At 35.9% G+C, this 12934-nt stretch overlaps 1 protein-coding gene across 5 annotated transcripts in view; it reads left to right on the forward strand.

Annotated features, from left to right (window-relative positions):
* Positions 1–12934, forward strand: part of LOC116641192 (rab GTPase-activating protein 1) — a 149454-nt gene that overhangs the window by 88282 nt on the left and 48238 nt on the right. The gene's annotated exons all lie outside the window — the stretch shown is intronic.

Genomic DNA, 12934 nt, shown 5'->3' on the forward strand with positions numbered 1-12934 from the left:
ATCAGTATTACATAAACATTGAAATTTCAGATTCTGAATTCTTCCCAAAAACTTGCTTGCTCTTTATATTTACTATTAGAAAATTTGATTCCAAGCTGTTTCAATATTTAGAACTCATTGAAATTGCAAGTTATTTTAACAACGAATGGCTCTGTTAAATTGCCATTTGAATTGGAAAACCTTTTCCCTTGGATTCTGAAAAATGGTTCTATACATTTCTCCTTTATTTACATGGCACAGATCTAAAAGAACCAAAATTCCCTTTTCATACATGTTGGGGAATGTAACCTGTTCAGATTTGCAGTTTGCTTGTGAGTTTTTAGTTTAGCAAAGATTAGAATCTTAAAGATTATTTTTTATAGAAAACTGATGTTAAATCAGTGGATTTTTAGTTTTGGGGGTTCTGAGCCCTTTTAATTTTTTCCTGCAGTGGAGTTCCATCTTGTGAGAAAAGAGAAAACTCTTTGGGAGAGATCTTACGGAAATTTTATGGAAAAGAGAAAATATCTGTTTGATTTTCTGGAAGTGGGCTAATCAAGCTGATCTTTTAATGACTCAAAAGATAACTCTTTTAATAAGAGCTTTTGTTAACAGATTTTTACATTTTTTTGTCCTAGTACCAAATTTAGATGTTATTAGAAATATTTTTTTCACATTAAAATCTCTGTCAATGTCTCAACCTAAAACTAAAGTAGAAACTAAGTACGTATAATAATTTTAAAGAAAAATTCCCCCACTCCCCCAGCTGATACTTGTTTAATATCAGATGTCTTTCCAGTTTATCTTGTCTTCATTGGACTATAGAAAGTCTGCGTTTTCTTCCACTTATCAGTTCTTTTCTCACATTCATTGTCTTTACTGTTTTTTAATTTTTATTTTCTTATGTTTGTGCATGTTGGGGGAGAGGGGATGAGCCTGGATATGATCATTCAATCATCGGTGGCTAGGAGCATATTCTATGTGATACATCTGGACAGTTTGTATTTAAATAACCTTTTCATCCTGGCATGTTTAGTGCAACATTTGATGACGTTTGGTTTAAATACCAATCTGGCTAGTTCAGAATGAAAAAATATATATATTTTTAGATTCAGTTACCTTGGGCTTTGGCAAGACAGTGCATTTAACTATATTTGGTATATGACTGATATCAGAGGAAGCATAAGCTTTTGGTGATTGTGTTGAAATTATTTCATAGTAAATGTTCAAATAAGACAATACTAATTATTATATTTGTAAATTAGTTGTACGTTTTTATACAGTGATTTCAGAGAAGATGTGTTTTTTTCCCTCTTAGAACAGAAAAGCAGTTACAAAAGGACAAGTGGTCTACTTTAATGAAAGAACTGTCTTACACCAGAAAGGATATTTAAATTGTTCATGGATCTACCGACTCCCAAATTCCATTTTGGGAAGGGTTTTCTTTAAGCGTTATTGCTTGGTGAATTTCTTTTTGAGCCTTTTTAAGGGCTTTTCCTTTTTACTTGAATAATGGTCTCAGTATTTTAAGGATTGGGAAAACTTGAATTTTTGTACTATAAATGCATTGTCCACTCTTTGAACTTGAAATTAAAGCAACAGGGTTACAAGTTCCCAGATGGTAGAGTGGTTTCTGGGAGTGTTTCCTCAGCCTTTCAGGTTTGATTCAAAAATCTGCACAGTGGCTTTGTAGGAAATGTTTTAATTTCGCTTTGTGTTTTTGTATCATAGAAGACTTGTGAAATAAATTATTGGCAAACCAGAATTTATTGTTATATGAGCAGATTATGGGAAGATTAAGGATGGGAGAATTGTGGCATTTATGATTTTTTAAAGTCTTCACAAATCGTTCTCTGTGTTTTTGTATAATTTTTCCATTTCAGGTTGAAGGAAACCTAATTATTTTATATTAAATGTACATATTATTAACATATTTTGCACATCTTGGCATTATTCTAGACATTTCTTATAGCTGCAAATGAGTCATTAGGCTTTTCTTCAAAATTTGGGTGATGAGGGCGCCATGATATGATTAAAATGAACTTTGAACTGAGAATAAAAAAATCTAGGTTTCTGTTTCAAATTAACTAGTTTTGTAAGGGCAAATCACTTCTCTAAGCACTTAATTTCTTCTATAAAAGGAGATAATCTCATCCCTCATAGGGTTACTTTGACAATTGAATTAGATATGGGTGTAAAAATACTTCGTAATACATGAGGTGCTTTGCAATAAAAACAAGTACTATTATTTGTATCTACCATGGTTTCACGTCTAAGGAAGCCCTACATAATGATTTGGTGTCCCCCCCACATTAAGGTCTTAGAAGCTCAGTGCGGGGTTAGCAATTCCATGCTTTTTAGCAATCCCAAATTTGGGAAGAGAGGCATGATAAACCCTCACCTTTCTAAAATGACAGTAGCATTAAATTCAACATAAAACAGTTTTCATTTACTTCCTTTACTTGTCTGTAAAGTCTCTAAAGGCAGGAACAGTGTAGTAGTGTCTCTTCATATCTTTACCCCTAAAATCTAACATGGGACCTGGCTCAGAGCAGGAGTTCTGGTCAACTTTACGGAATTAATGAATGATTCTTTCTTATTTTTTATTTAATTATTATTTATTATTTATTCTTTCTTATTTCTTATTTACATCTAGTCACTATTATTACTTCTGGTGATTATAGAACAGTGATGTTCAAAAGGTGGGCCAGAGCCTATAAGCAGTCTTCTCTTTGCTCAAGGCTATTCTTGACTCTAAATGATAAAAGGTATCTTTGTAGTACCAGGAGACTAGTGTGGGAATGTGCGGTTCTTTGTATGCCAGGTAACTACTCCTGGAAACCCGTAGCCTGGGCCAAGGGAACTTCAGGCAGTGCTGTCGAACTGTCAGTTTCTCCCAGCCTGGATAAGGAATGTGTATTTGGATCACATCACCTTCTTGGCTCTGAATCCAGGTAAGGTAGCCTGTAAAAATCAGTCACAGGAAAGAGGAGGTATAGCCTAGCTTGGTGACTAATTCTGTGGTTTTGCTTTGTCTTTCAGTCTTAACCACTTTTCTAGTTTTGTCTTCTTTTCTTAACATGCTATCAGTCATGTATTCAGAGGGATGTGCTTTAGATGATACTGCTTGGAAGGTGTGGATAATTCTATTACACAATAACAGTGGGTTTAGGGAAAGTTTAAGAAACAGTCAAGAAGCCCTTATGCAGCAATCTCTGCTATATCCCAGTCATTGCAGCTAACTGGCAGGGTTATAAAGAAGGATCACATGATTCCTTTCTTGTAGAAAAGTCTGCATATTTTAAATAATCAGTTTTCTTGTCCCTCTGTGCTCCCAAAATGCTCTCAGTCAGCCTTAAATCTTCTAAGCAGGAGATAAGAGGAGTCCAGTCTGGGGACTGATATTTGAGGGCTCCCAAACCGTCATAATGCCTGCCCAATTCACTTTAAGTTGATGCCTATTAGTCAACAAATCCCACTATGCATACATAGCTTTCAATTAGCGTGTTTACTCCACTTTTACAGTTAGCCAAAGATCACTGGTCTTTTGAGAAAGGCATCTCACATAATACACAGGCCCAAAACAAACAAAAATCAGAGGAAATAGAAACGGTGCAAGTCACAAAACTTTCAAAAGTAAATCCAGTATATTTTCCAAAATATATTTTCAGAGAAGCTTTTGCATCCATTAAAAGAGAATAGGATGCCATAAAAAAAAATGAACAGAAAGAGAATAAGAAAGAGTTCTTGAGATTTAAAGTATAATCAGATATTTTTTAAATCAGAAAAGTTGGAAGATAAAATTGAAGTAGGCCAGGGCACCTGGGTGGCTCAGTCGTTAAGCGTCTGCCTTCGGCTCAGGTCATGATCCCAGGGCCCTGGGATCGAGTCCCACATCAGGCTCCCTCCTCGGCGGGAAGCCTGCTTCTCCCTCTCCCACTCCTGCTGCTTGTGTTCCTGCTCTCACTATCTCTGTCTCTGTCAAATAAATAAATAAAATCTTAAAAAAAAAAAAAATTGAAGTAGGCCAGATAGTGAAACAAAAGACGATAACGTAGGTAACAACAAGATAGAGACTCAATAAATGAGGCCCAATATCTGGCTAACATGATTTTCAGAAACAGAATAGAGGGGGAAGATGAGGAAATTCTCAGAGAAATATCGGAAGAAAAATTTCCAAACTGAAGGATATGAGTTTCCATAATGAAAAGGACCAGGTTGGTGTATTAAAAAGATTTTATGATGGCAAATCATAAAATTTCAGAACACTGGGGATAAAGGAAAATCTTAAAAGCTTCTTGGTCTGGAGTAGGGATGGGAGAGTGGGAACATACTAAGTACAGAGATCTGAATAGCACTGGACTTCCTGCCACATTGAAGCAAGGAGATAACAGGGAATAACTTCAAATTTTTAAGAAGTGATTTTTAACCTAGAATTTTATGCCCAAACTTTCATTCAAGTGTGAGAGTAAAATAAACCCATTTTGAGATATGCAGGGTCTCAAAAATATTTACCTGCCTTACATCCTTTCTCAGTGAGTTACTGAAGGATATGCTTCCCCAGAATGATGGTTGAAATCAAAAAAGTGGAAGATAGAGAACCCAGGAAGTGGGGACTCCCAACACAGGACAGAGGGGAAGAGAATTCCCTTGGTGATGGAGAAGAAAAGCCATGGGATATCAGCTGTGCAGCAGACCTAGAATGCAACTCATCCAAATTGGAGCAGAAGGAAGGAGGGCACTAGGAAGTATGTCTCTAGGAAAAAATAACTGAGAGGAATTTACAGTTTTTATTTTATTTTTTATTTATTGAGAGAGAGAGAGGTGTATTTGGAGAGGGGGAGAGAGGGAATCCTAAACTGGTTCCGTGCCCAGTGCAGAGCCCAGTGAGGGGCTTGATCTCAACCCTGAGATCATGACCTGAGCTGCAATCAAGAGTCAGACGCTTAGCTGACTGAACTGCCCAGACACCCCAGGAATTTACAATTCTGTCAGATTTGTTGGGGAAGAATTGGTGATAGATATACATAGAATACTGAGGAGAAAAATGGAGCAATTAGTAACTGCAGACAAAATGGAAAATTAATGAAAAAGGAAGTCTGGTTATGATATACTCTGTGATTCATTTATGAACAATATTGATTTAACTAACAATTGTAGCAAAATTACATTGAGAGTCCAGGGGAGGGAAGTAAGTGTGTGTGGCAGGTGGGTGAGGTTGGTGACTATAACAGAAGTACAGTATCATCTCCCATACTAGAGAGTCTGAAAAAAAAAAAACCCACCAAAAAACCCCCCAGAAAATAGCAATTTAAGTATTATATTTAGAAATAGGAAGAAGAAAAACAGCCAAAAAAAGAAGAAGGAAAGAAAGAAATGGTTGCCTCTGGGGAGCAGGGAGCAGAGTGGGGGGAGTGAGGGGTCTAGGGTCTGCTATTTTTCTTTGTAAGCTTTGTACTGTGACCTTTCCAACTAGGTAGGTGTATTATTTTTACAAAAAGCATAAACCACGTTTAGGAAAAGGCAAATAAATTTCAGCAGAAGCAGAGGGAGACCAGAAAGCATAGGTTTAGAACATACTACTAAAGTAGAAAATGAGAACCTAATAGCACTCTGTTATCTTTGGTCCTATATAGAGCAACTTCCTATTCATCATCTCCTCTCATCCTCCTAGGAAGACAGCCAAAAGGGATATTTTCCCTCTTTTACAATTGTGGAAGCCTGGTTTGGGGACTGTAAGACCTTTTTGATTCCAGTCTGCTACATCATGATGCTGCATAGGTATCTGTTTGGGTCTTTTTAGGTTTTTTAATTTTGGTTTTTACCAAGGGAAGACAGCAGACTGGAAAGCATCTTCTTTGACATCCTGGGAAGGATATCATGAAAACAAACAGGCATGTGTGTGTGTGTGTGTGTGTGTGCATGTGTGTGTGTGTGTGCATGTGTGAGAGAGAGAGAGAGAGAGAGAGAGAGAGAGAGAGAGAGGAGTGTATGTAGATGGTGTACAGGTGTCTATAGTACAAGACCCGGCAGTTTGAGATGATGAGTGGGATGCAAAGTACCATGCGGTATTCATGGGTAAGGAGATGTGTGTTAGGTGAATTTCCTTAGAAGGCAGTATATGGGAAAAGTTCTGGGCTAGGTTCTGGGAAAAGTAAGATCTCTATAGTGTTATCTCTGCCCACCCCTTGAATAAGATTGCCGTAAGTACCCAGCTGGGCCAGAGTTTGAGGAACCCAGAAGATCTATAGACAAAAGACTAATAAAGTGACCTATAATTATCAAAGCAACATATGACACAAGAGTGCCCTTTGCAGAGTAAAAGCACATCTTTATGTTAAATTACCATGATTGAAATGACTTAATGAAAGATTTATTGGTTTGTTACAAAATGATTGTATTGGCTTTGAACAAAATACAAAAGTAAGAGTCTTTTCAAAGTAAAACTTTAAATTCTGTGTCTATCCGCTTTTAATAAATACTTGTTGAATTAGTAAGATAATATTTTGGGGAGAAAGCAGAAGGTACAGCATTAAACAGCACGATTTATTTCTGAATTTTCTTCCAGAAAGACTGGGGAAATCCCCACTGCCAAAACCATTTATTTATAGCTAGACCAAAAAAAAAAAAAATTAAGGCCATTTGTGGGTCTCTGTCTTCATTGGCCCCTGGGGAGCAGAATCTGACTCAAAAGGCTTTTTCATTTTTAAAAGTTCTTTTTCTTCATGACATGATATTTGTAGTAATTGAAACCCTTCCTACTTAGATTATGTTAGCATCATGAATCGTTAACATCATTGTACTGAAGATGTGTGTTGTAGCCTACAGAGCACTGGAAATGAAGTTAAAACAGAATTTAGGTGCTAGTTCTGGCAATTTATTAGGTAATCTGAATCTGTCTGAACTTCAGAAGGATACTCATGTTTGAGTAATGATGATGCCAACATTAAAGGAGTTGGTTTAAGATCAGATACATGTTACATTAATGTAAAGCTCTTTACGTTATGACTGTGATTACTTTGTACTCTTGGATCACTTTTCTCCTAAGATAAAGAGGAAAGTAGTGAAAAGAGCATGGATTTTGGAATCTCTGGCCCTTGGTTCTCTATTCTGTAAAATGGGCTTATGCCCCTTCATTAGAATTATTGTGAAATTCAGATACTGTACATTTTAAGTATGTAGAATTGTGCATGGTGGCATCAAAGAAACTCAGTAAAAGATTGCTGCTATTATTTCTTTGTCATACAGAGATCAGAATCTCCCAGTAACCTCCAGGGCCTGCCACCAATTGGCATATACTCAGAGGAAACTCCTGGGTGAATGTGGAGTGGCCCACCCTTCTTGCAGGGCTCATAAACCCCTCAAGTATTGCCATAATGATTTGCTCCATCAATACATTGATGTTTTATGTATTTTGTCCTGCTTTTATAGTATGTTCTGCAGGAGGATTACTCCTATACAATTCTTAGACATTAAGGTACATATATTTAGATGTACTTCACCAAGGAACAAGTCATTGAGGCTTAGAGTAAGAGCTTTAATAGGTTAGAGGTAGAAAGGAAATTTGGGACTGCAGTGGTGAAGAGGTATCCCTTTCATTAAAATTCAAAAATGAGTTGTATTAGGAAAAAATAAAGTCATGGCAAGGGGAGTTTTAAGCTTCAAAGCTCTGAATAAAGAGGGCTCATTTATACACTTAAGAAATAGACGAAGTAATATGTAGTGATTAAAAGTATGTGCTTGAGAAGCAAACAGACTTGGGTTTGAATTCTAGCCCTGCCACTTAATAGCTGTGACCTACTACGACAAGGTACGTAATCCCTCTTAGTCTCTGTTGCCTAATAGCACTATTTTATGCAAGTATTAGGATTAAACGAGCGAATGCATGTGAAGCTCTTGACCCATAGTAAGCATTCAGTACATGTTAACAGGTGCTGCTGTCTTCCTTGTGTGCATAGAGCAGCATGGATGAACCAGAGGCTTCAAGTTGAGGTATAATGCAGAGTAAGGTCAGAAGGATAAATTGGGACTACCTAGTTTGGAATAAATGGCTAAGGGATTTGATTTTAATTAGGAATTGGAGATGCACTTAAGATTTTTGAGTAGGTAAATAACATAATATAGAATCCTAAAGTGACAGGGCTAGAAGACCCCTTAGAGGTTGCAGTCTAGACCCTTCCTTTCACAGATGGGGAAAGGGAGACCCAAAGGGTGACTTAATTAGTTGCAGAACTGGGACTCAAATCCAGCCAGGTCTTATACCTCCCTTAGACTCAATCATACCACCAGAATAAGTCCAAAGGATTGTTCAACATTTGTCAAGTGCTTAGAAAATGGGTGTTGCTAGCAGGGTTGGGAAAAAAGGAAACTATTCAGATTTTGATGTGTTATTAAATAAAAATAGTCTTACCATTGGTACTTTGAACCAAACCAATTAAGATTTGAAAAATCTTAGTTAGAAAGTTCCATTGATCACTGGCAGCCACCTCAGAAAAGCTTGTTAGGGCAAGTGAAAATACATGACATGGGTGGTTCTAGAAAGCTTTTATGGCTAATTACAGTATTTGTACTGCTGATGAGATTAGAGGGTGAAGTTTTTGCTTAAATAAAATTGAAGATCACTGCTTGTCCAGTATCTTTTAAAAATGCTGTTTCCCAAGAACTTTAAATAGAAAAACATTTAAAAAATTTAATTCCAGGAGGGCTCTTAATACCTATGTAGAAAGGCATTACTACAAAGGTACTAATAGAGTTTGGTTGGTATTATACCTTTGTGCTGATAAGTTTTAAGTTTTTAGGTTAATAGGAAAAATACCTAAATAGTTACAGCTTTATACATTAATGATGAAATAAGATAGCTTTTAAATATTTGTTTCTTGATAATTGTTTCTTAAGATTAGTTCTTTAGGGAAATACTAAAATCTCAAACTTGTTCTTATATATTGGGGCTCAAGGAAACATTATTTTTACCTGAAAGCTATATAAAAATATATAACTAAAATAGATGTCGAAACCCAGAACATATAGTCTGTGAATATGTATATGAATGCAAACCTCTTATAGAATTCTAAATGCAGTTCAGCAGTTCACAGATGGAGATGTTTGTGATTAATATCATTCAAACACAGATTCTCATTTAATTGTGTTAACTGTTATAAGAGCTAGGAACTCTATAGAGTTGTAAAGTCATTTTAATATATCTAGCCATTTTGTAGTTGCTGTATATTTCTGCTAAACTTAGTTCTCTAGCTTAAGAGTTATTTTCAGAAGAAACTAACTTTAAAACTGAGTATTTGTTAAGCATTATGAAATATGAATATTTTCTTAGAAATCATTATTTGATTATATAAAAATATAGCATGAGGAATGTATCTTGATCATGTGTGTGTGGTGTATTATGAATGGGTGATTTTGAGAAGATTTGGTTCTGGGCATATAATGCTTTATAAAATAAGGAAATAATGTAAGTCAAACAATAGAGTATTAAGCTGTACTAAGAAGGCATTTGATACATGGTCTTACTCAGTAATATAATTGAAATAAGTATTTGGAAATTATCAGAGTTATCAGAAACATGTATTTGAAATATGACTTTGTATATAATAGTTTTGTGACTTCAAATTTAGCTGACTCATAGATTACCTCCCCTACCAGCTTTTTAATCAAAATGACACTTTTTGTGTTCACTTTTGTCAGGTAACAGTTCATGAGTATTTCCTGCTTCTTGGGCCTCTCCATGATGGATTACTATGAAGAAGAAGAAACAATAACAAAGCAGGAAAAGGTTGACAGTGCAGTTAGCATTTATGCCTTATCTATACATGATTTGGGACCGTTTTGCCAAACATTGAATAATTTTCCTGTGGGAAACTTGAGCCCTAAAAGGAAATGAACATAGCTAAAAGACTGCATATCACATGGGACTTAGGTTTATTTTTAGAATGGCACTATAATGCCATATTTGGATTGAAATAATGTGATAGCAGTACATTATTTTATTAAAAAGGTATCTTTTCTGAAGAAGTCATCTAATTTTCTGTCACATTGTATGCCATAGAGTTAACGTAAGAAGTATGTAACTATTTAGCTGACAAGTGCTAAAGTATGTATTAAAGTTAGAGGCACTTGCTTGTCTGGCAGACATTACTGGAGCCTGCTTTCTGAGTCTGCTCTGTATAATATTCTCTGGCAGTTCATTGCCATAGTACATAGTTGTCTTTTTGTTGTGCATGTTTAGAGTAAGTTGTTTTCTTTATTGGATGGGAAAAAGAGAGTAAAGGAAAACTAGTAGCATTGGGCGTTGGTATAGTTATCTGATTGTCTAGAAATGGAAGAGCACTTTCCTAAATGAGACAAAAATAGAGAAACCCAAATGGGTTTTGCTTCTGAGAAATGATTTTTTTTTTTTTAAGATGATTAGCAAAGGTATTTCGTACTGAGCTCTACAGTGTTCTGGTTAGCATTATTCATAGGTAAAAAAAACAAAAACACTTATTGCATCATTTATATTATGTGTCAGTTTTTCCTGCTACCTGAATTATCTTCTTTAAAATTTCATTTGGTTGAGATAAATTATGATGTTGGTAATATACAGTGGTTCTCTGAATTATGTGCTAAAATTGCAGATCCCCCACAAGGCACTAGGTACCAAACAGGAAAACCTGCCAAATACACATTTTGTCCCTTGGCCTCTCTCCCAAAGTTGGAAATATGCCAACGTCATAAATCTCAAGTCTGATGGGAAAGAACCACCACTGATGTACAAGGTCTTATGATTAAGATACATGTTAGAATCCACCTAGCAATAAGGGAAAATGCCTTTTCTTTGAGTAACTTCTAGAAGGGCCACATGTTGAGGTTTTCTTCACTTGTTTTTATGTTTAAGAGCATTATATATTTCTCTGTCTACTTGTTGTTAGGGCCTTAATTACTTCTGTTTTAAACCCACTGAACAGCCTTTATCCAAGGAAGCACTTCCATATGAGTCAAAAGAAAAAGCATATTTTCCCAAAGTCTGTGTCATGTTGGTTTTAGTTATAAGAGCTAGAAGACAAAAGCTTTTTTTTCATATGTTAAGAACTAAAAATGCCACTCACTGCTGATAAGGGAGTTGCTCACTTTTACTGTATGTTTATCTGGGTTAAGAATGTGAGTTAAAAAGCCAAAACAGTTGGGTTCCAGGCCCAGCTCCTCCCCTTTCTAGCCAGATGATTTAACTTCTTCCCCCCTTTGTCAGAGGGTTAAGATAGATAGATCTGTCTATATGATCTGTCTGTATATAAGGCAGTTAAAACAATGGCAGCAGATCCGTCTTAGCTCTTGTTATTGTCGGTTAGTTATTTTTAAGTCTGTAAAAGCAAATTTGTCGGTAGGAAATAAGTAGCCCTGAACCTTAAGTATCTCATATATCCCCTTGAGAATTCATTTATTCAGCAAATACTTACTGAATGTCTACCATTTGTCAGACACTCTTCTAGGAGCTGTAGATGGCATGTGAACAAAACAAATCTCTGCACTCGTGAAGCGCGTCACATTCTAGTGAGTCTTAAAATTCCTGAACATTCTTCTTAGAAAAATACACGCAAAGCATTGCACGCAGTGTCAGAGAATTTATGGTAACCTGTAAGTCTGTTTATTAAATCTTCGAACACATTTCAGAAATCTCCAAAATTTCAGAAATCTCTAAGAATATCCCGCATACCTTCTTTTTATTTCGTCAGAATTCCTGTGTGAAGCATTCCTTAAGAGGGGTACAGTATTTGATTTTTAAAGACAGAGCTGTTGTTCAAGAGACAAAATAATTGTTACTGTTTTCCTTAATCACCTTTTTTGGCTCTATCAAATTAGAAATGCTTAGATTTAACATGATCAACTGAAATAAAATTTCCAGATTTTGCAGATTTTTGTAGGACCATCTTGGTCTTGTCCAAACACAGGAACATCTGTTTTCATTAGCATAAAAGTCTTTTTTATTTTTTCACTTAAGCAATTCTGCTGTTTCCAAAACATACAAAATTAAATTACAAATGGTGAGAGTTATATGTAATTAAGAGAGAATGATTATACCTCAAGGATGTGTTTAGTCCTCATTTATTCACTTATAAACATTTAGCACCCCTTCAATTTCTGTTTTCTTCTCTTGGGTTTTTATCCTAGGGGATTTAAAAAATTAAGTCTTTAAAATCATTTCTTACAAGCTATAGCTGACTTTTTAAGAGCAAAATATAACCCTTTTTTATTTCTGTGAAGCATTGGAAAGATAGAATATGGTGTAATAGATTTGAGTGGGGTTTTGGTGGTTTCTGTTTTATTGTTTTCTTAAGTGTTACATGATGGCTTTTAACAAATCATTTACTTTTTTTTTTAAGATTTTATTTATTTATTTGACAGAAAGAGACACAGCGAGAGAGGGAACACAAGCAGGGAGAGTGGGAGAGGGAGAAGCAGGCTTCCCACTGAGCAGGGAGCCCGATGCGGGGCTCGATCCCAGGACCCTGGGATCATGACCCAAGCCGAAGGCAGACGCTTAACGACTGAGCCACCCGCGCACCCCTAACAATTCATTTATTAACATTACAGACTAGTCCCAAGATCTGTCTTTTTCTTTAGGCAACAAGCTACTTTGGAAATAATAATCTTCCCTGTGTTGGTTATTTCTCATGGCAGCCTTCCACTGCATTTTCTTTGGGTACTTTCTTTTTCTTCCTGCCATTCTTAGCTTTCTATTTTTCAACTTGAGTTTACAAAGGGTGTGTATTCAAAGGGTTTCCGCCAGTTCCCAGTACCTTGTTAATCCTGAGAAGTTACCCAGTGGGCCAATTCTCACAGTAAGGTATAAAAATAGTCATCCAGAAAAATTACAGAATGTGGTACCACTGTGATTTGAACTAATGGATGACTTTCAAAACTTAGATGGAGAGAAGAAAAAAGCATATAAGTATTATCATTTCCATAG

The sequence above is a fragment of the Phoca vitulina genome, unplaced genomic scaffold, assembly GCF_004348235.1.
Source record: "Phoca vitulina isolate PV1807 unplaced genomic scaffold, GSC_HSeal_1.0 scaffold21, whole genome shotgun sequence".
In the NCBI taxonomy this organism is placed as follows: domain Eukaryota; kingdom Metazoa; phylum Chordata; class Mammalia; order Carnivora; family Phocidae; genus Phoca; species Phoca vitulina.